General features: G+C 40.8%; 1 pseudogene; it reads right to left on the bottom strand.

Annotated features, from left to right (window-relative positions):
• Positions 1–3,627: 3,627 nt before the first annotated feature.
• Positions 3,628–21,848, bottom strand: LOC137235018 (uncharacterized; annotated as a pseudogene).
• Positions 21,849–22,133: the final 285 nt, after the last annotated feature.

Here is a 22,133-nt window from a genome sequence, read left to right as displayed (position 1 = left end):
CTCAGCTGGCTTTCCATTGCGCAAGTGGACATCAAATTGTGAGGAAATCCTTCAGGGCATCCCCAAAACGGATTTGCTCAACGAGGACTTCCTAGCGTTTGAAGAGGCTAGCTCGGTGAAGGCACTCCGAATACGATGGAACGCGCACTCAGACATGTTTTACTTTTTAGCAGGAGTTTTAGGGAATGGCGAGAACACCACCAAACGCGCAATCCTATCCGCTATAGCCAAACTTTTCGACCCTTTAGGCTGGCTTGCACCAATGGTCATAGTGGCAAAAATACTAATGCAGCATATCTGGTTAGAGGGCACCGGGTGGGACGAACCTGTCTCCCCACCTCCCTTCGAACGGTGGGAAACTTTCACCCAACACTATAACGAAATAGATAACATTAGGATACCGCGATGGGTAAATTTTACGCCCGAGGACGACATCGAAATACATGGTTTTTGCGATGCATCGGAAAAGGCATATGCAGCAGCAATCTACATGCGCGTAAAAAGGGATGATACAATTTTCACAAATTTCTTGCTAGCCAAAACCCGAATAGCCCCAGTGAAAACCATTTCACTACCACGTTTAGAACTTTGCGGCGCCATGCTGCTCGCAGAAATCATGGAATCAATATTCCGAAACATTCATTTGTGGCCAGCAAAAGTTCACCTCTGGACGGATTCAACCATCGTACTCGCATGGATAAGAAAGCCGCCCTGTTCCTGGTCAATCTTCGTCGCACACCGAATCACTAAGATCATCGATATGGTCGGTAGAAAGGACTGGCTTCACGTGGACTCGGAATCTAATCCAGCGGATCTAGGAAGCAGAGGACTACTTGCATCAGAGTTGGTCAACAATTCGTTGTGGTGGCAGGGACCTTCTTGGCTGCAAGAAGACAATTCCCACTGGCCAGCACAAGAGACCGAATACAAAACGTCCGTTGAGGAGAAGAGGGCACAAACATATGCCACGACAAGGGTAGATCAGGTAGACATTCTCGACCGTTTTTCAAATTTACCCAGGGCTTTAAAGGTTCTATCCTATGTTAGGAGATTTTATAAAAGAACTCACCCAAGAACAAAAGCCTCGTTCCACGAAAAAGCGTGTATAATCTCAGCCGATGAGATTAAGGCAACGACTCAAGCATTAATACGAGTCTGCCAGACACAGTTTTACGGGACAGAATATTTAAAATTGAAAAATAGGGAACCTAGCGACCGAAAGAGTGAAATACTGTCACTCAACCCATATATCGGCAAAGATGATATTATTAGAACAGGGGGGCGTCTAGGGGCGTCAAAAGACATGTCATACAACGAGCGTCATCCGATCATCTTGCCTTACAATTGTAGGCTGTCTCGCCTTTCAGTTATGATGGCTCATCATGACTCCCTTCATGGCGAGAACCAGCTCATGCTCCGTCTCATCCGAACCCAATACTGGATACCGAATGTCAAGACCATGATCAGAGCCGTCAGCAGGCACAGTCCCAACTTATGGGTACCCTTCCCTGCGAACGGACTACTTTTACCCGCGCGTTCACCAATACCGGGGTAGACTTTGCGGGGCCTTTCGACATCAAAAGCTACCGCGGTAGAGGATGTCGACTGTCAAAAGGCTACATATGCCTTTTTGTCTGTTTCTCCACTAAGGCCATTGACTTAGAGGCCACTTGTGACCTCAGCACCCCATGCTTTCTCGCAGCCTTCTCGCGTTTTATCGCGAGAAGAGGATGTCAAAAAAACATCTACTCCGACAATGGTACGAACTTTGTCGGAGCTTCCAGATCTCTACGATCGGAATTCAAAGCCTTCCTGGCAGAAAGCCGAGACAAAACAGTCTCCAGGTATAGCCATCAAGCATTAACTTGGCATTTTATTCCCGCCGGCGCTCCACATATGGGCGGCCTGTGGGAAGCGGGAGTAAAGAGCTTCAAAAGCTGGGAAGCGGGAGTAAAGAGCTTCAAAAGCCACTTCAAAAAGGTCGCTTCTCTCCATAAATATACCATGGAGGAGTTCCAAACCCTTTTGTGCCGGATCGAGTCATGCCTAAATTCACGGCCTTTCAGCTCGGCGTCCAATGACCCAACAGACCTGGAGCCACTAACCCCAGGACATTTCCTAACTGGCAGCCATCTTCTGGTGCCACCAGAACCAGATGCGAACGAAAGTCCTGCCTCCATGAAAAATAGATGGCAGAAGCTCAAGGCCCTCCATCAAACCTTCTGCCGGCGATGGAAAACCGAATATTTATCCGAACTTCAAAAACGAGTGAAGTGGAAGAATCCCAAAGAAAATATAAAATTGGGAGACCTCGCTGTCCTCAAAGAGGACAACTTATCTCCAAACGAGTGGAGGCTAGGTAGAGTGTACACCCCGGCGAAGATAACCGAGTACGTGTTGTCGACCTCAGAACCGAGAAGGGTCAAGTCAGACGACCTTTGGTCAAACTGATCCTTCTTTCCACGGAGACAGACTGTGAGAGGGCCACGAGCTCCTCTTAACAATCCCTTCGTTCTTCCACATACCTCTTTTTAAAAAAAAATCAACCTCGTCTTTACATTTTCCAAAAATCAACCCCAGCCCTCGTTCACCCGGAACGAGGCCAACCAATAACCTAATGCAGACCCGCTATCTGCCAAAGAACATAAAGGCCTTCGGCCTATTTTATTTACAATTTTCAAGAAGCAACCCCAATTCACTCGTTATCCCATAACGAGGACAACAGAAAAACCTACCGCAGAAGGGCGAACCGATCTACCACAGAAAACGGAGGCATGCTCCGGCCCATTAAAATTTTTAAATTTTCAACAAAAAAATCAAACCCAAATTCACTCACTCCCCAGAGCGAGGACACCGGAACCCTAACGCAGATCCAGGATCTGCCACATAATGCAACTGCACTCGGCCAACTGAATTTTTAAAAAAATTCATCCCATCACCCAAAATCTTTTATACTCATAAATTTTGAGTTTTCCAATGAAAAAAAATCGAAAAATTAGCGAAAACAAAAACTTTTGTGAGAAAAACTGGCAACAAATTATAAAATAAGTTAAAATGCAAACCTAGATGCGTATACATATAGTACTATATGGGCATATACATTAGTAGTAAGTCAAGTTCTAAACTCACCCTCTTTTGTTCACTGATTGAGCGTTGCGTGTTGTGACTGGATGTGTAACTCGTTCCACCACCGGATAAATTTGGTGCTTCCTGATCCATGATTTCATCAGTTTTCACTGGTTTCATAACGTCCGCAATGAATTGTGGATGCACATAAGCGTCACGTATTTTATTATGAAGCAAATGACCCCTAATTTGTTGAAAAGGAAATATGAGGTTTTCCATCGCACCTATTCATTTATGTAAATACGTTTATATCGTCGATGAAAGCTCAAACCACATATAAAAAGTTTTCTACCATAGATGGACCTTAATACCAAAAAGTGGAAATAATCCCATAGCCCGGTAGTAAACCGACAGTCTTGGAGGCGATTTTATATAATCACTTCAACAACTCAAAGAATACAGCAAGAACAGGTGGTTGGAGCTTTCACCGACGATATATATTTTAGACTACAAATTATACTAACCGTAAGCTATTGTGCTTGACCATGACATACGTGTACGTTAATCATTCCACATGCGTGAAATGCCCTCTGTTTGCGATTCACTGACACGACCTTTTTTAGTCGTACCATCCTTCTGTTGCTGTGTTGCAGATAATTCGGTCGACAAACGTTTACGATTGGCTAAAACTGCGTTATTAAAATTGGTGTGCTGTTCCATGGACTTGCGTTCACGCTTCAAAAAGTCCGTATCTAAATACTGTGACAGTGTTTTACGCTTTACATGCCGCGCCTCAATATTCATCCCGTCCTTCAACATTTTATGTTTACCCCATGTTGTATGACGTGGGTTGTGAACTTCTGAATACTCTCGGTCAGGTCTACATTCAAGTTCTCTGTATGCTCAATTATCCAACGCATATACAGTTTCCTCCAAAGCTCCAGTGAGATTGGCGCAACACTAGGCCAAATAACATTTGAATTGGGTTCATATAACCGATTTAGCATATTTTTCAAAATATCTGGCCGATTTCAATATGACCATAGACTAATCGTGCGTGTATGTACGTTCAGTTCGTGGCGTTCGCATTCGGAATCACATAAAAATGTTCCACATTGCGAAAAGTAACTATGTTCATCCAATAAAATTAGCATTTGTGAACTAAATTCAAAACTGCATGGGAATTGTGTATATACTTGATAAATACAATCGAGTAACAGCACAAATGTGGCACCCGAATTTTTCGGACGATTTTGTGCAGACGTATAGCATGCGTAGCGATGACGTGATGCAAATGGATGACCTGCCTGCATCCGTTCGCGCTCAATCAGCGCTTGCATTCCTCGCACGGTGCGACAGTCAGGATTTAGAATCATTTGTACAAGGGAGGTCACAATAAATGTGGAATCTAAGCCTTTGAAGCAATGCACCAACACCGGACTACCTTCCTGATCTAGACATTGCGCTACAACACAAGCGGCAGTTAGCGAATTTAGAACGAGACTTAACAAACCACTCGCTTCCAATCGTGACAACCATTTATCTGCTGAGCAGTTTGTGTCATTACATGCCTCAATAAGTTTGGCGAAACGATCCAAAATCGCCGAGGGTGTTGTTACATTGCCAATTGCCCGATTCACTTTTTTCCATTGTTAATAGTGGTGATATGTTTCGGTGTTTGATTTTCCTTTGGCCCATGTATCGACAATGAAGCCTTTTTTACTGCGCCCTAATACCACCAACAATAACAACAACCACGTTTAGTATAGCTTCATCGGCTCCGCAACGTTTAGTACCTTGTATGGACGGTGGCTGTGCGCTACGGAGCAGTGTTGCCCCGTTCTCATGTCTAGAGCTCAAAACCGGAAATCGCCCACCATCTCTGAATGCAGCCGATTGCACAATTTGTTCATCTGTAATAGATTTGGCACAATAAGTGTATTGCCATATGGTGGGCAAACACTAAAATCTTTATTGACCGTTGTAATACGCCTTTCACAACCACTAACATCCGCATAGCCCCACAGATCGTGCGAACCATCACCGGTACGTTTCACACGTTTCTCAATTATATCGGTAGATACGGGTTTAAGATCATATGCCCAACCGATTTTAGCGAAAAGGTCAATAAAAGCAGTCGCTAAGTTTAATGAGTAATTGCCCCAGTCAGCGGTTTTGTAGTCCCATGGGAATACGTGATGATAGTTGTGCCAGCCTTTGCCGAAAGCAAACACAGATACGGATGGACATTGTGAGGGATTGATGTTTGTCATAAGGACGACCGCCGAATTTATGCGCAGCACTATTGACACACCCGGTCACATTCAACAAGAAGCACCAACGGAACATTGTCGCAACAAATCAAGAGTTGATGAAAGATTCACCCCAGAAGTACATGGGCACAGCGGTTTGTAAGACGAAACAAGCCAAAGGCATCAGTAGCATATAATACTTCAGCTGCCACATCAAAATACGATCAGCATGCAAATCTGTTAGATCTAAGCTCTTTCCCTTAGCAATGACATCGGGATGTTTTTTGCACAGCAACCATCCACCATGTGAAAAAAAAGGAAGCCGTGTTGCATTATGCGGATCGGCATCGGTTTCGGCGAATTTATGATGCACACGATGATCACGTGCCCAATGATAGGCGGCATCTTGAAAAGCACAGGTATTGAATGCAACTAAAATCAAACGTAGCGGCCCTTTTGCTTTATACGAACGATGAGCCCATAGACGAAGTGTCCAACTTTATACCAAAACGCCGATGGAATAAAGGACTATGAGAAAATACGGTAGGCCGTTTCGCGATGTAAAGAATCACCAAGCTCCGTAGAGCGTCGCAATATGTAAATATCCGAAGTAATATATTTCGCCAAAATAATTTTAATTTTTGCTTCGGCGCGCTTCCGGTTGCACATCATGGCCAAGACATCGATAGTGTCGGCATCATCAATAAACTCGGTTTGCTTGGAGGGACCAAATTTTCCTTTGAGTTCATCGGTATTTGCTGGACGCTAGAGATTATAAGTTGTTGTGATTGATTGCTGCAGAATTCGGTAGTATGATTAAGCGTTACTTTCTTACTTCACTAATACCTTATACTAATAAATAGTTTATGTAGGTAGGTGATTTTGCTCTTCAATGAAAATTTAAACAAATAGAAATTACTTCGGCTTAATTGGCACGTTTCCACGCGTGAGAAAATAGTTTGAGCTTCACACTTTCATTAACGAGTACCAATTATCACAAACTTTCTATAGACAAAAAAAAAACAAAAAAAAAAACAGGTTGCCGGTAGTGGCTATTATGCGCACGACTCGCTTGCTTCTTTGTACCCACAAACTTTTCGAAAGCCTTAACAAATACTTGCTAGTGTCTCGTATCGCAAAAACGTTTGTGGTCATATTCGCGTGTACATGACTTTTGATCTTCTTGTATATTTTTTGTTTTTATGTTTATTTTTTGATATGATGAAACTGTTCCTCTATTAAATTTGTTTATGGGTGCATATATAATCAGCAGGGAAGGAAGCCAACTACAAATAAATAAGATATTGGACTCCAATAAAAAGCGGCGCGCAATAGTCTGTTTATGTTCTGGGTATTCGTGAAATGAACCCATTTCACCATTTCACGATTAGGATCTACTGTGCCCCAAAAAATATCCATGACAAAACCTGCAACGAAAAAAGAGAAAAAATCCATTAGTACATACCTAAATGGCCATCGCAAAAGGGTGACAACTGACAGTTCGGCCGACGCCGCAGTTGGAGCACTCCTTTTGCGATGCCGGTATATCTAAAATTGAAACGAAATCCAATACAAAACCGTCTTATGGTCCTACACAACTAGCCACCTAGAAATAAAAGAAATTAATTAATTAACAACATGAAATGAAAGAAATATTTATCATTAATATTCTATATTGTATAATTCACGAATTTACCATACTTACCATGCTTAGCCAACCTTACTCCATCACGCGTAAAATGAAAAAATGAAGCAATCTACCGTTTGCTTCCATTCTGTGGAATTTACGTTATATACATGGGTATGTATCAATGTTCGCGAGTATTTTTTCGTTTCTGCCTTTGCCGCTGGTATGCTTATACCAGTGCACGGACTTTAAGTAAAGAAACTGTTGGTAGTGGTAAATTTTTCCAATGTGCCAAAAATACTGCCATAAAACCACCGACATTTATCTTACTTTTAAACTTTATTTTCGCTCAGAATTGTGCACACAAACCGACGAAAGTCGCGCAGTCCTACATTTATTTTGCGAATATGCATATACTATATGTACTATGGTCTGTAGGTTCCTTTGAAGCAAACTACTTTATTCTTAATTCTTTTCATTCTTCTTATTAGTTATCTCTTGCCTTTCAGGGACGAGGAGTTGCAAACAAAATTTCGCAATGAAAATAATTGCAGATATACCAATCAGCTTATCATAACCAGAAGAAACATCTTTTTGAAAACAAAGAACTTACGATTCCTTTGTTAAAATTGAGTTTTTTTTTCACAGAAAGGCTCGCAAAATTGGGTATTTGGGTTGCTGTCACCTTGGAACTTTGTTTGGGTGTACTCGAAGAATCAATACATTTACCTAATGATAGCAGTATTCAGTAAGAGTAGGAAATTAAAACGGGTCACCTATCAATAAAGTGCTAAAGTCCGTGCACTGACTGCCCATATACTTATACCAACGTATGTACATATACATGCCGAGTTTAAATGTACACTATATTAGGGATGCATAAAAAGAGGCAAACGGGTACCCAAAAACCCGTTTCTGGAAAATCGGTATCGGAGCCAACTACCCTTCTGGAACCGTGCCTTTTGCTAAAGGCCATCAATAAAACAGGACTACAATCGGACTTGGGGAAAAGTTGAAGAAATAAGTGAATGGCAATACAAAAAAAAAAAAACTGATTCATTCTACAAATTTTTCTCTTCGTCCAAAACGAAGATTTTTTTTATTTTTTCTTTACATAGCATACAATTTGCTGTCCAAACATTTTTTTGTGGCGGGCAGGGAAGTTGTTGGTTTTTAGCACCAACAACACAAATAACAGCGACTCAAAAGAACCCACGCTATACACCTTCTACCCGGTTCGGTACCAGAATGTGCGAACCGAAAATCGTAAATGCTAATTTTTCTGCAGCATTAGTGTGCCCGTGGCTAACTAAAACGCTACCGGGTGACACAAAATAAACAAAATATGGCACTAAAGACCCAGGCGCGCCACATATGAATATTTTTTTATGCAGCGACAGATGCTTCCCCTTATGCGCGCGCTAATAAAATTTCCCAATAAGACAATTAGGGACCACTCGCCCCGCATTTTCGAGAATGACTCGACCCAGTCAAACATATTGCATTTCTTTCAGGAAAATGGGTCGCTTTGCCGCTATGCAACGAAACGCTGCCAAGAACGTCATGCGTCATACGTCGGAATGCCGCGCTTGTTTTAAGCAACATCCCATAGGCCTGTGCCCCGTGTTTCGGCCAAAAAACCCGAGGAGCGTCTTTACTTAGCGATCCGCAGGAGCTGCTGTGGAAATTGCTTGGCTCTAGACCACCGCTCTAACGCGTGCCCAAGCCAAGGCCGATGTAAAAAATGTGGCGAAAAACATCACACGATGCTTCACATCTCCTCGATTGATGAAGAGGAACAGCTACTCCACGAAGCCCGCTCCAAGCCATGGAGTGTACAAGTTGAGGAGGAGCTGGAATCACCCCGTGAGCGGATTGACGACTCCATATCGTTATATGCGTCAGATGCTGGAACGGAGACTGGGCCTCTTCGTCCAGCTCGAATCCACCGAACCGGAGCGGAGACTCGGTCTCTTCGCCCGAACACAACACCAGCAGCCAAATCGTTTCGACCGCTTTTGCAGCATGAAAAGAAGCGGCTCCAGCACAACACATCGAAAGTCCAGCGCCATATTCGTGACGGCCGAGCGGAGACTCGGTCTCTTCGCCGGCAAACCAAGGAACCTCAACGAAAACAACAACCGCGCGACCGCAGAGCGGAGACAAGGCCTCTTCGCCTGCAACAACGACACCACACCCATCATCAGACACAAGATCGCAGCCAACGACACAGCTCGTTGCAGCTCTCCACAGCGTCCACCTTCCGTGCAGGGCTCCTAGCCCCGCACTCCGCTGCCACCGCCACCATGATACCGACGGTAGCGATCACCCCCACCGCGGTTGTGAAAATAGAAGCAGGGGGGCGGCTACACCTCGTTCGCGCCTTAATCGATGGATGCTCCCTCACCTCAGTGATTGCAGATGAGCTCGCCCAGGAGCTCCAACTCCCTACCAGCACCATTGGCAGGCAAGCAGGATGCCTACTACGAATACGAGGATGACACGGTCAAAACAAACGAATTGCAACCCATGCGGCGGTCGTGTCCAAATTTCGGCGAATGGCCCCCACGACCAGCGTCGACAGCGCCATCGCATCCCCGTATGCACATCTCCGTCTGGCGGATCCGCAATTTTATTCATCCGCCCCTATCCGCCTCGTACTAGGGACAGACGTATATGCGGAAATAATGCTACCAGGGATTCTGCCCACCACGTTTGGCCCTTTGCTAGCTCAGAGTACCATCTTCGGTTGGGTACTCTCGGGCACAACCAAGGCCTAACATCAAACTGTTCGGTAACGACCGAAACACATGCATTTTTTACACTTTGTTATTTTTATTGAATTTTTTTTGTACACTGTTGCAAAGGATGTGCATTGTGAATTCATACCAACGAAAAATCTTTCTTTTCCTCCATTGCCATACCTACCTGTCAAGTAATAAACGGAGAACGGTTGTCGCGAATGGCCAGAGAATGGAAGAAAGGTTTTGTTTCACTAGCCGTTATTAAATTGAAGTGCCATGAATTGCACATTTGTTTCAAATCAGCTTTTCCCTTAAATTTGTATACAGAAAATCAGACTACATATTAATACTCAGTTCTGAAATCAAGTTTATGGATTAAATTTGAGTAACCAGCCAAGCAGGCATTTTAAATTATGTAAATAAAGCAATATACTAGTCGTCTACAAAATGTTTGAAAACCACTGTTAGCTAATGATTTAAGTAATCGGACAGCGATTGAACAGGTGATCGAAGCTGTTCACTATCGTGAACGTTTTATCAAAAATTCGCCACTTGTATGAATTCACAATGGAGGTGTGCGTTTAAAATCTTGTATCATTACAATAAGTCATTTTTTATTGAATTTTCTTCATACAAAATTCTATGCTTGTTCATTTCCAATGAATTTGTAATAAACGGTAAGAAACATGAACACGTATATCTTCTTACTTCTTTTCGCAATCCCTAGCTCTAGGCAAACCTGGCTCAGGCCTTAAACCATAACGGGAAAATTGGCGAATGACCGAGGCAGCAGCAACCAAGCTCGCACACTGCGCAAACCATTTTGCGTGCCGCCAAGCCGGCGGACTGGCCGGCGTTATGTTAAGTTAGATATAATTTGTTATAAGTTTTTTATTTTTTTCTTCTCTTCTTCACGGTCGGTGATCCTTGGCGGAATGTGATGTTGCGTACCGCAAGGGGGGCGGCATGTTTAGGCCCAATGCCTAACTTTTACCTGATTGACGGCGCCCCTCCCTAACGTTTTAATAATATTTCCAGCCACCCACACTCACGCCGCATTTGTGTGCGTGCATGCACATGCATGCGTTTCATACACATGCACGTGTGTGTGCAGGTTGTCAGCACCCATGCACGTATATGCGGGGATTGTTGTGTGTGTGGCTTTTTTCCCCTCCTTAATACCAGTGGATTTTTTCGCGTCTTAGCAGTTGTCATCAACGGGACAACCGGCCTCTTTTATGATCGACCGCCAAGCAGTTCACATCGCCCAGGATCACCATCGTCAAGTTATACACAAAGGTAATATTGTATCCTCTTTATATTTCCGTACACTCTAATTAAATATTATTTTATAACGAGGAATTCCTCTTGTGTTCTTTTATTTTCTTTCGAGTGCACTATCAACGCGAGATCGACCCGTGTGCGCCTACCCACTTCCGGTTTCAGACGCACCCAGGCCGAACAAATTTGATACCCATATCGTACAAACACATTCTAGAGTCACCCCTGGTCCACCTTTATCGCGATATTTCGAAACGGCGTCCACCTATAGAACTAAGGCCCACTCCCTTTTAAAATACTCATTAACACCTTTCGTTTGATGCCCATATTGTACAAACAAATTCTAGGGTCACCCCTGTTCCACCTTTATGGCGATATCTCGAAACGGCGTCCACCTATGGAACTAAGGATTACTCACTTCTAAAATACTCATTAACACCTTTCCTTTGATACCCATATTGTACAAAGAAATTCTAGGGTCACCCCTGGTCCACCTTTATGGCGATATTTCGAAACGGCGTCCACCTATGGAACTAAGGATTACTCCCTTTTAAAATACTCATTAACACCTTTCATTTGATACCCATATCGTACAAACGCATTCTAGAGTCACCCCTGGCCCACCTTTATGGCGATATCTCGAAAAGGCGACCACCTATACAACAACCACCACTCCCTTTTAAAACCCTCATTAATACCTTTAATTTGATACCCATAACGTACAAACACATTCTAGAGTCACAACTGGTCCACCTTTATGGCGGTATTTCGAAACGGCATCCACCTATAGAACTAAGGCCCACTCCCTTTTAAAATACTCATTAACACCATTCGTTTGATGCCCATATTGTACAAACGAATTCTAGGGTCACCCCCTGGTCCACCTTTGTGGCGATATCTCGAAACGGCGTCCACCTATGGAACTAAGGATTACTCCCTTTTAAAATACTCATTAACACCTTTCATTTGATACCCATAACGTACAAACGCATTCTAGAGCCAACCCTGATCCACCTTTATGGCTATATCCATAAATGGCGTCCTCCTATAGAACTATGGCCTACTCCCTCATAAAATACTCTTTAATGCCTTTCATTTGATACACATGTCATACAAACACATTCCAGGGTTTCCCTCGGTTCATTTTCCCTTATGTTGTCACCATAGCTCTCAACTGAGTATGTAATGTTCGGTTACACCCGAACTTAACCTTCCTTACTTGTTATACTCAGTTGAGCAGAGCTCACAGAGTATATTAAGTTTGATTGTATAACGGTTGGTTGTACATATATAAAGGAATCGAGAAAGATATAGACTTCCATATATCAAAATAATCAGGATCGAAAAAAAATTTGATTGAGTCATGTCCTTCCGTCCGTCCGTCCGTCCGTTAACACGATAACTTAAGTAAATTTTGAGTTATCTTGATGAAATTTGGTATGTAGGTTCCTGAGCACTCATCTCAGATCGCTATTTAAAATGAACTATATCGGACTATAACCACGCCCACTTTTTCGATATCGAAAATTTCGAAAAACCGAAAAAGTGCGATAATTCATTACAAAAGACAGATAAAGCGACGAAACTTGGTAGATGAGTTGAACTTATGACGCAGATTAGAAAATTAGGAAAATTTTGGACAATGGGCGTGGCACCACCCACTTTTAAAAGAAGGTAATTTAAAAATTTTGCAAGCTGTAATTTGGCAGTCGTTGAAGATATCATGATGAAATTTGGCAGGGACGTTATTCCTATTACTATATGTACGCTTAATAAAAATTAGCAAAACCGGAGAAGGACCACGCCCACCTTAAAAAAATTTTTTTTTTTAAAGTAAAATTTTAACAAAAAATTTAATATCTTTACAGTATATAAGTAAATTATGTCAACATTCAACTCCAGTAATGATATGGTGCAACAAAATACAAAAACAAAAGAAAATTTCAAAATGGGCGTGGCTCCGCCCTTTTTCATATAATTTGTCTAGGATACTTTTAACGCCATAAGTCGAACACAAATTAACCAATCCTTTTGAAATTTGGTAGGGGCATAGATTTTATGACGTCAACTGTTTTCTATGAAAATGGGCGAAATCGGTTGTTGCCACGCCCAGTTTTTATACACAGTCGTCCGTCTGTCCTTCCGCATGGCCGTTAACACGATAACTCGAGCAAAAATCGACATATCTTTAATGAACTTAGTTCACGTGCTTACGTGAACTCACTTTATCTTGGTATGAAAGATGAACGAAATCCGACTATGACCACGCCCACTTTTTCGATATCGAAAATTACGAAAAATGAAAAAAATACCATAATTCTATACCAAATACGAAAAAAGGGAGGAAACATGGTAAGGTAATTGGATTGTTTTATTGACGCGAAATATAACTTTAGAAAAAACTTTATAAAATGGTTGTGACACCTACCATATTCAGTAGAAGAAAATGAAAAAGTTCTGCAGGGCGAAATAAAAAACCCTTAAAATCTTGGCAGGTATTACATATATAAATAAATTAGCGGTATCCAACAGATTGTGTTCTGGGTCACCCTGGTCCACATTTTGTCGATATCTGGAAAACGCCTTCACATATACAACTACCACCACTCCCTTTTAAAACTCTCATTAATACCTTTAATTTGATACCCATATCGTACAAACTCATTCTAGAGTCACCCCTGGTCCACCTTTATAGCGATATCTCGAAAAGGCGAACACATATAGAACGAAGGCCCACTCCCTTTTAAAAATACTCATTAACACCTTTCATTTGATACCCATATCGTACAAACAAAGTCTAGAGTCACCCCTGGGCCACCTTTATTGCGATACTTCGAAAAGGCGTCCACCTATAGAACTAAGCCCCACGCCCTTTTAAAATACTCACTAACACCTTTCATTTGATACCCATATCGTACAAACATATTCTAAAGTCACCCCTGGTCCACCTTTATGGCGACATCTCGAAAAGGCGAACACATATAGAACGAAGGCCCACTCCCTTTTAAAAATACTCATTAACACCTTTCATTTGATACCCATATCGTACAAACAAAGTCTAGAGTCACCCCTGGGCCACCTCTATTGCGATACTTCGAAAAGGCGTCCACCTATAGAACTAAGGCCCACTCCCTTTTAAAATACTCATTAACTCCTTTCGTTTGATACCCATATTGCACAAAGGAATTCTACAGTCACCCCTGGCCCACCTTTATGGCGATATCTCGAAACGGCGTCCACCTATGGAACTAAGGCACACTCCCTTTTAAAATACTCATTAACACCTTTCATTTGATACCCATATCGTACAAACGCATTTTAGAGTCAACCCTGATCCACCTTTATGGCTACATCTCTAAATGGCATCCACCTATAGAACTATGGCCCACTCCCTCATAAAATACTCTTTAATGCCTTTAATTTGATACACATGTCATACAAACACATTCCAGGGTTTCCCTCGGTTCATTTTCCTACATGGTTATTTTACCTTATGTTGTCACCATAGCTCTCAACTGAATATGTAATGTTCGGTTCCACCCGAACATTACCTTCCTTACATGTTAGTAATAGTGACTGGTGTTTTGTTGCAGTTACCAACATTTTTTGGAACTATGGCCGGTGAATACGAGTCTAAATGCATGAGTTATGGTAGTTGCTGTTACCGCAGAACTTTGTGCATGTGTGTGTGTGTTGCCAATGTTGGTGGTCTACTACTAATAGTCTACATAAATCTAAATCTACAACAATCTAAAAAAAATCAAAAATGACTCCGTGATCCGTGCCCTCTCGGACGTCGGGACTGCTTCTTCTCCACCTGGTGTTGTTGTTGTTGTCGCCGTCTCCAAATGTTGCTGGCTTTATTATAACTAGGTTGGTGGTTGTTGCTTTTCGATACCTTTGCTTCTTATTTCGTGGTTAATTGTCAACCATGACTTTTGGGCAGAATCTAGCCGGTGTATAAGTGTGTATTTTTAGTAATAGTGACTGGTGTTTTGTTGCCGTTACCAAAATTTGTTGGAACTATGGCCGTTGAATACGAGTCTAAATGCATGAGTTATAGGTGTTGCTGTTACCGCAGAACTTTGTGCATGTGTGTGTGTGTGTTGCCAATGTTGGTGGTGCGGTTTGTGGATGTAAGCCTTGTTCCCGGTTATCATTGAGCTATGTATGTTGTGTGGGGTACTATCACAAATTATGGTTGTAGTTGTGGTCAGGGCTAAGTACCAAAAAATGTCAGGTCTAATGGCCGTTGCATAAAAACATTGCCATGTTGAGGTTTACGCCGCCAAATCGGGTTTAGAGCTGCCAAGGCCAGTGCCCAGTGAATCCTCTCCAACCGAACAGGGGGGTGTTCTAAAAAAAACAATAGTAAAAAAGATTATTCCTTAAAAAAAAAACGTTCATGGTAATGAAGACACCGGATTCATTTATGTGTATACGTATATTAATTAGTTGTTTGCATGGTTAATATATCCGCCTACCTACATATCTCTGTGTGGAGGTTGGAATGCACGCATGCGAGTTTGCTTTTGGCTTGCCTGAAAAGGTTTGTTATATGGAAGCCAACTTCCAATGGGCACGCCAGATAGAAGGTAAAAAAGTTGGTGTCACTTACCTCGGTCTCCAAGCTTAGCTGCACCAAAAATAGAAATATAGGAGGCTTAGTTCCCCAAGACTTTCCGGACTCCGTGCGCACTATCGACTTTTCAGCGGAAACGTTTTTGGCGGGTTTAAAATCGCGCACTAAAAACTCATTTTCCTTTTTTTTATTTTTAGTTAAGAAAAGTATTTATCTAACACTTGACACTTCACTTCGCACTTCACACCAAGCACTGAAATAGAACTTTGTACGAACTAACACTTACATACTTAACAACACAACACAAACACATCGATACATAACACTCGTGCCCTTGCGGCTCACACTGATGCAAACATATACGTGTATAACATTTGTGTACAGGTCGCAATGTTGCTAGGTTGTTAGCAACATGGTGGCTGCTGATAACAGCCTGATGCCAATGCGAAACCTTTTACTTCCGCTGCAACATTGCGACAGACACTAAACCTAGGAACATGTTGTCGTATCTTTAAGCCAGTATGGTGAAAGGCTGTCGTTACAATTTTCATGATGCAAAATTGAATAATAATGAAAATTTTTGAAAATAGTAAAATCAATATTGAAAATTAAAATATTGTAAATCATATTAAAATTACAAAGTTCAAAGTAACATAATAACAAAGTTAAATAAAAATAATTGAGTCAATATAATCTAATACTGTTTTCACACAGACGGCTTATTGAATAATAAAGGCAGTTTTCTACATTAAGACGCTTATTGAGCTCAATCTTCCTTAAAAAATTCGAATCTATTATTATTTCATTAGTAGCTAATCGAATGCCTAATGAAGTCAAAAGCACAATGCAACTCTGTTGGCAGCGTTCCGCTTCCGTTTCAGCTTCTTAGTTTTTGGTGTGTTCAGTGCTTAAAAATGTCATTTGTCAAAGCAAATGTCATTGTCTGCATGGCGGAACGATACAAGGTGGCCGCATCGAACAGCTGATTATAACCTTTTTTATTTGATTTGATACATCAACTACCGGCGCAGTTCGATTTTGACATTTGTCCATCGAATTTACAAGTACATGGAATTTTTTTTGTTTGTAGGTATGTCACCATGCTCCCACCTTGTATCGTTCCGCCATGATTGTCTGTCTCATCCTTCATACTAATCGAGCAGTTACTTCTGTGTGAAAGCAAAAAATTTACGATTTCATTAGCAGGTGAAATGAGATTATTAAGTTTCTGTGTGAAAACAGTATAAGAACCTTGCATATAGGTCCAAGGTCGTGAATACAAAACAACTGACTGGTTTCAAACATTAGACAAAATCCCTTTATAACAAAAGAAACATGCCGAAAGGATCAGGTGGGAAAAATTCCGAATGCATTCTCGTACTCGATTCTTAGTTTAGACAATCCCTAGCGCAAACTCTGAGTTGTTGCCAATTTCAAAATGTATTGTTATAACCATTCATCTTTACTGGATAGCAAGTCCATGAACGTTTCTATGGTCATTATGAAGTTCAGTTTTTAACACATGTAACAACGTGTTTAGAAAGTTATAATATTAAGAAAGCCACAATTACGCGTTGATACTAATTTCAGCGTTTTATACTTCTGGATAGTCCCTGTACTTAAGCTTTTTTCTTCATAATAAATAATTTTGCTTTTATTTTATTTGGCAGATGATGGGAATGTGCTTTTCTGAATGGTTGAATTTATCGAATTATCGAACAATGACACTACTCTTGATCAAATTAGTAGCTATCATCCGGTGGCAAAATCCTGAGCCAGATAAATAATTTTGCATGTAAATGCAACAACAACGATTTGAGCCAGATAAATCCAGATAGAAGTCTGGTTCAATTTGTGAGCCAGAAAATTTGTTAATTACTTCTATTTAGGTTGGCATTGCGGCCTTTAATATACCTACTTTTTCAAAAATAGATTTCGCTGCTTAGCCTTTCGCCGTATGAGTTAAATGAAAAATAGCGGCGACATCTGCCTATCACATTTCACGTGTGCGAAAAATTCACAACATCTGCTTCTCAAGTCTCTCAATGATCCAGAGCATTCCCATGAGAATTGAGCGTGAGCCGGAGCTGTAAAACTCACTGGATGACTGCAAATACCGAATGAAAATTCGTTCGATCAGCTCTTTCGACCACAGTCGAAGATCGAATTTGTCTTATAGGACCTTGTTATGAGCATTTTTCGATCTTCGATCTTCGCTGGTTATCGAACATGGAAATTGATATTGGTATTACGACATCTAATATCTGTCGAAATTTTCGTTGTGTATCTAATTTTGAAGCGAATAGAAATTTCTTGTCGACGCTGTATCGAATTAAAAGAAAACTGCTTGAAACCTAAGTTTTATGTGTTCATCTTCTACTTTTTTGCTACATAATAGTAATTTCAAACTATTTGTATTAATCGTATATAGTGTAGGATGCTTTATTTTTATTGAAATTAATATTCACACAAAAATTTTTTAAAAGAAAATGTTATATTTTGTTACGTGGCTGTGCTTGTTGGGTGGCGAGGAGCGGCGGCAAGCAGGTATGCTTGCGGGCCCAGGCTAGCTCGTCGTCTTGGGCGGGGTATTGCACCACCGACCTCACCCACAGCCACATGAACAAAAAGGGTTCATACCTCCATGTGTATATAAAGGAGAGAAAAGCTGAAACAAATAGAAACGTGAGGGGCAGAGTTAAGAGGGGGAAAAATGAAGGCCTGTTCTGTCAGGTGGAGTATATCTTCCCGCTGCAATGCAACTTGCACCGCACCGTGGGCACTGTGCTGACTCCTATCTCCTTACAGTGCCCCCAATCCTGACATAAGTCCGTCCGTCAACAAGTCATTTCCCTATGTTCACCTTCACATAACCTTATCGCGCGCAAGCGCAGTACCTACACCAAATACTTAAATTTAGCCCTGCATGACAAAGAAAGGAAACATATATATTCAACCCTACATTATTTAAGATTTATTAACAATTCAAATACTCCTCAACCTCTACGTGACAATAAATTATGATTGATTTAAAATAGAAAGGAAATAAAGAAACTAACCTACGATTTCAAACAAAAAAATCCTAAATAAATCTAATCTTATTTGGCCTTATCTCACCCTAATACTACGACTACTATTTCAATTGCCAAATAATTCAAAATAAGCAAAAGCGATTACCGATAATATGAAAACAACTTAAGCTATGTTAATGTCTAATTACAAAATATTTTACTTCCTATTCACAAAGAAAAATCGTAAATATAAAAGCAAAACAAAATTATATAAATCGCCAAAAGGCTAATTAAAAAAATTCGTGTGGGGTTCTGACCCACCTTAATATGTTACTTTCCGTATGGAACCTTATAGATACAATTTCAAAAAAAATTCAATGACAATATTCCTTACGCTAGTAACAAAAAAAAAACCGACAAAATAAACAAAGCCCTATTCCCTGACCTAACTCAACATATAAATGTAACAAAAGAAGAATGTATGTACAACGGGAAGATTAATAGTTTTGCATATAAAAAGAATGACAAAAAGAAATCGAAATTATAGAAATATGTACGTATCAAAATATGTATATGCAAACATAAGTTTCCACGAAAATTTGCATGCATATATACTCAAATATAATACAAATTGTAGTTGTTTTACTCACTTACCAAATCACTCAATTCGTTGAGGGCGCCTTCGCGTGGTTGAGTAGCCAAGCTGGAAAGAGAGGAAAACACTCAAAGCATATACGCTCAATACTCAACACCCATTCAGCTGTTGATTTATTGATCACTCGCTGTTGCTTATGGGTAATGAGTGAATTGGTAGTATCGATTCTACCAATGTCTTAATTGAAATTTGTGTGCAAGATGTAAAAAAAAAAATTAGGAAAATAAAAAAATGTAAATGCCAGGTTTCAAAGCGTGGATTGTGCGCAAAAAGGGAGCGTAAATTTGCGAATAATGTATTTAATGTTGCACCAACAAATGTTTAGGTAAGAATTACTAAAATCTCAAAACTTTGTAATTTTGAGTTAGCCGCCGTTACTAATTAGGAAACGCGAGTATACCGAAAGTATAGTACGTGACCATAAAAAATAATGTCAGAAATAAAGCAGGATTAAATGACGGCCACCGTGGTGTGATGGTAGCGTGCTCCGCCTATCACACCGTATGCCCTGGGTTCAACTCCCGGGCAAAGCAACATCAAAATTTTAGAAATAAGATTTTTCAATTAGAAGAAAATTTTTCTAAGCGGGGTCGCCCCTCGGCAGTGTCTGGCAAGCGCTCCGATTGTATTTCTGCCATGAAAAGCTCTCAGTGAAAACTCATCTGCCTTGCAGATGCCGTTCGGAGTCGGCATAAAACATGTAGGTCCCGTCCGGCCAATTTGTAGGGAAAAATCAAGAGAAGCACGACGCAAATTGGAAGAGAAGCTCGGCCTTAGATCTCTTCGGATGTTATCGCGCCTTACATTTTTTTTAAATGAAAGGTAAAAGAAAAAAATGAAGTAAACAATGCTTAAAAAAAAAAAATGAAAATTCGGAAGGAAAAATAAAACCAACAAAATGGTAGGAAAAAAGGGCAAACGGAATTTTTTTATACGAAAACAGAGCTGAAGTGAATTTATGATAAAGTAAATATAAAAAATGGAATATTTGAACAAAAAGGAAACTAAATGAATTTATAAAAAAAAGGAACACGATTGAATGCACACTAAAAGAAAAAAGAAAAAGGAAAGCTATGAAATTGTTATGTAAGAAAACTAAAGCAACAGAGATAATTTATGATAAAATAAAATTATGTGTGACTGGGGTTTTATTGCCGTTACCAAAATTTGTTGGAACTATGGCCGGTGAATACGAGTCTAAATGCATGAGTTATGGTAGCTGCTGTTACCGCAGAACTTTGTGCATGTGTGTGTGTGTGTTGCCAATGTTGGTGGTGCAGTTTGTGGATGTAAGCCCAGTTCACGGTTATCATTGAAATATGTATGTTGTGTGGGGGTACTATCACAAATTATGGTTGTAGTTGTGGTCAGGGCTAAGTACCAAAAAATGTCAGGTCTAATGGCCGTTGCATAAAAACATTGCCATGTTGAGGTTTACGCCGCCAAATCGGGTTTAGAGCTGCCAAGGCCAGTGCCCAGTGAATCCTCTCCAACCGAACAGGGGGGTGTTCTAAAAAAAAATTAGTAAAAAAGAATATACCTTAAAAAAAACGTTCATGGTAATGAAGACACCGGATTCATTTATGTGTATACGTATATTAATTAGTTGTTTGCATGGTTAATATATCCGCCTACATACTGTAACGACAGCCTGTCTCCATACTGGCCTAACTGAGTGGCAGAGTGTATATGCGTCTATGTGTTTATGTGTTTTGTGTCCAGGTCCGTGCCTTAGCCGCAATGTTGCCATCAACATAACATTAGCATAATAACATTAACATTGACAACATTGTACCGGTAATGAACACAATGTTGCAGCGGAAGTAAGATGTTGCGCTTGGCATCATGCTGGGATAATAAATAAAATGTCACCATGCTGCTAATAACTTAGCAGCATCGATGAATGCCATACACCTGTGTGTTTGTTTTGTTCTGTGTTATGTACGTGGAGGTGAATTTGTGCAAGGATATGAGCGTGTGAATGCATCAGTGTGAGCGGTCAAGGCACGATCCAATTGTATCTGGGTAGGTATTCGTTGTGTGGAGCGGTAAGCGTATGAATGTATGAGTGCATGATTGTATAGATGGAAAATACGGGAAAGCCGAAAAGAAAGGTTGACATGTAATGGTAAAAATTTTCCGTTTCTGAGTAACGTTCCTTACCACGGCGGTAGTTATAAAAGGGCACAACGTTAGGCAACGGGCCAAAGTATTATTTTATCGGTGCCAGTGAGTGTAAAGGAAAGTGGTTAACACAAAGAAAAAAAAAATTGTTAAAATCTTTAAATAATCCAAGTTTTTAGTGCGCGCCTCAAAACGAAGTACTAGTCGGTTTGCTAAATTTTGTAACCACGTAGCTTCTTTTTAATTGTGTAGTGCGCGGCGAAAAGTGTCTCGCGACCGCTAGAACCAGGCAAATCTGGTTTGCCAGCTAGCTCCCGATCCTGACCGTTGCAGCAAAAATAAATTAGACCACAAAGGCTATCGCTGCTGCTAAAACCAGGTAAGTCTGATGGATTTAATTGCCCTTGGATTTCTTTTTTATTTTCCTCCAACTTGGCATGCCCACTGGGAAGCTGGCTGCTATATAGCCAATTTTCCAAGCAAGCCAAGAGCAAACTTGCATGCATGTATACACGCCCACATACAGAAATATGTGTGTCAGTGTGTATATTAATAATGCAGACAAAGATATAGATTCAACATCACCAGTTTTGCACACTAGGAATTCTTGAAGAATAACGTTTTTTGTATATTACTAGGGCACTTTTGGAAAGCACCACTGGGCACGTCAATTTTAACTACATACCGCTCGGCAACAACAACAACCACGCACTACACTAAGTTTTAATTGGTAGCGCACTCCACAACATAAACCACTACAGCACTTTTTTTATTGGCAATATACGGCCGCA

Source organism: Eurosta solidaginis, chromosome X (genome assembly GCF_040869045.1).
Source record: "Eurosta solidaginis isolate ZX-2024a chromosome X, ASM4086904v1, whole genome shotgun sequence".
NCBI lineage: Eukaryota > Metazoa > Arthropoda > Insecta > Diptera > Tephritidae > Eurosta > Eurosta solidaginis.
This window is presented reverse-complemented; position numbering and strand designations above follow the sequence as displayed.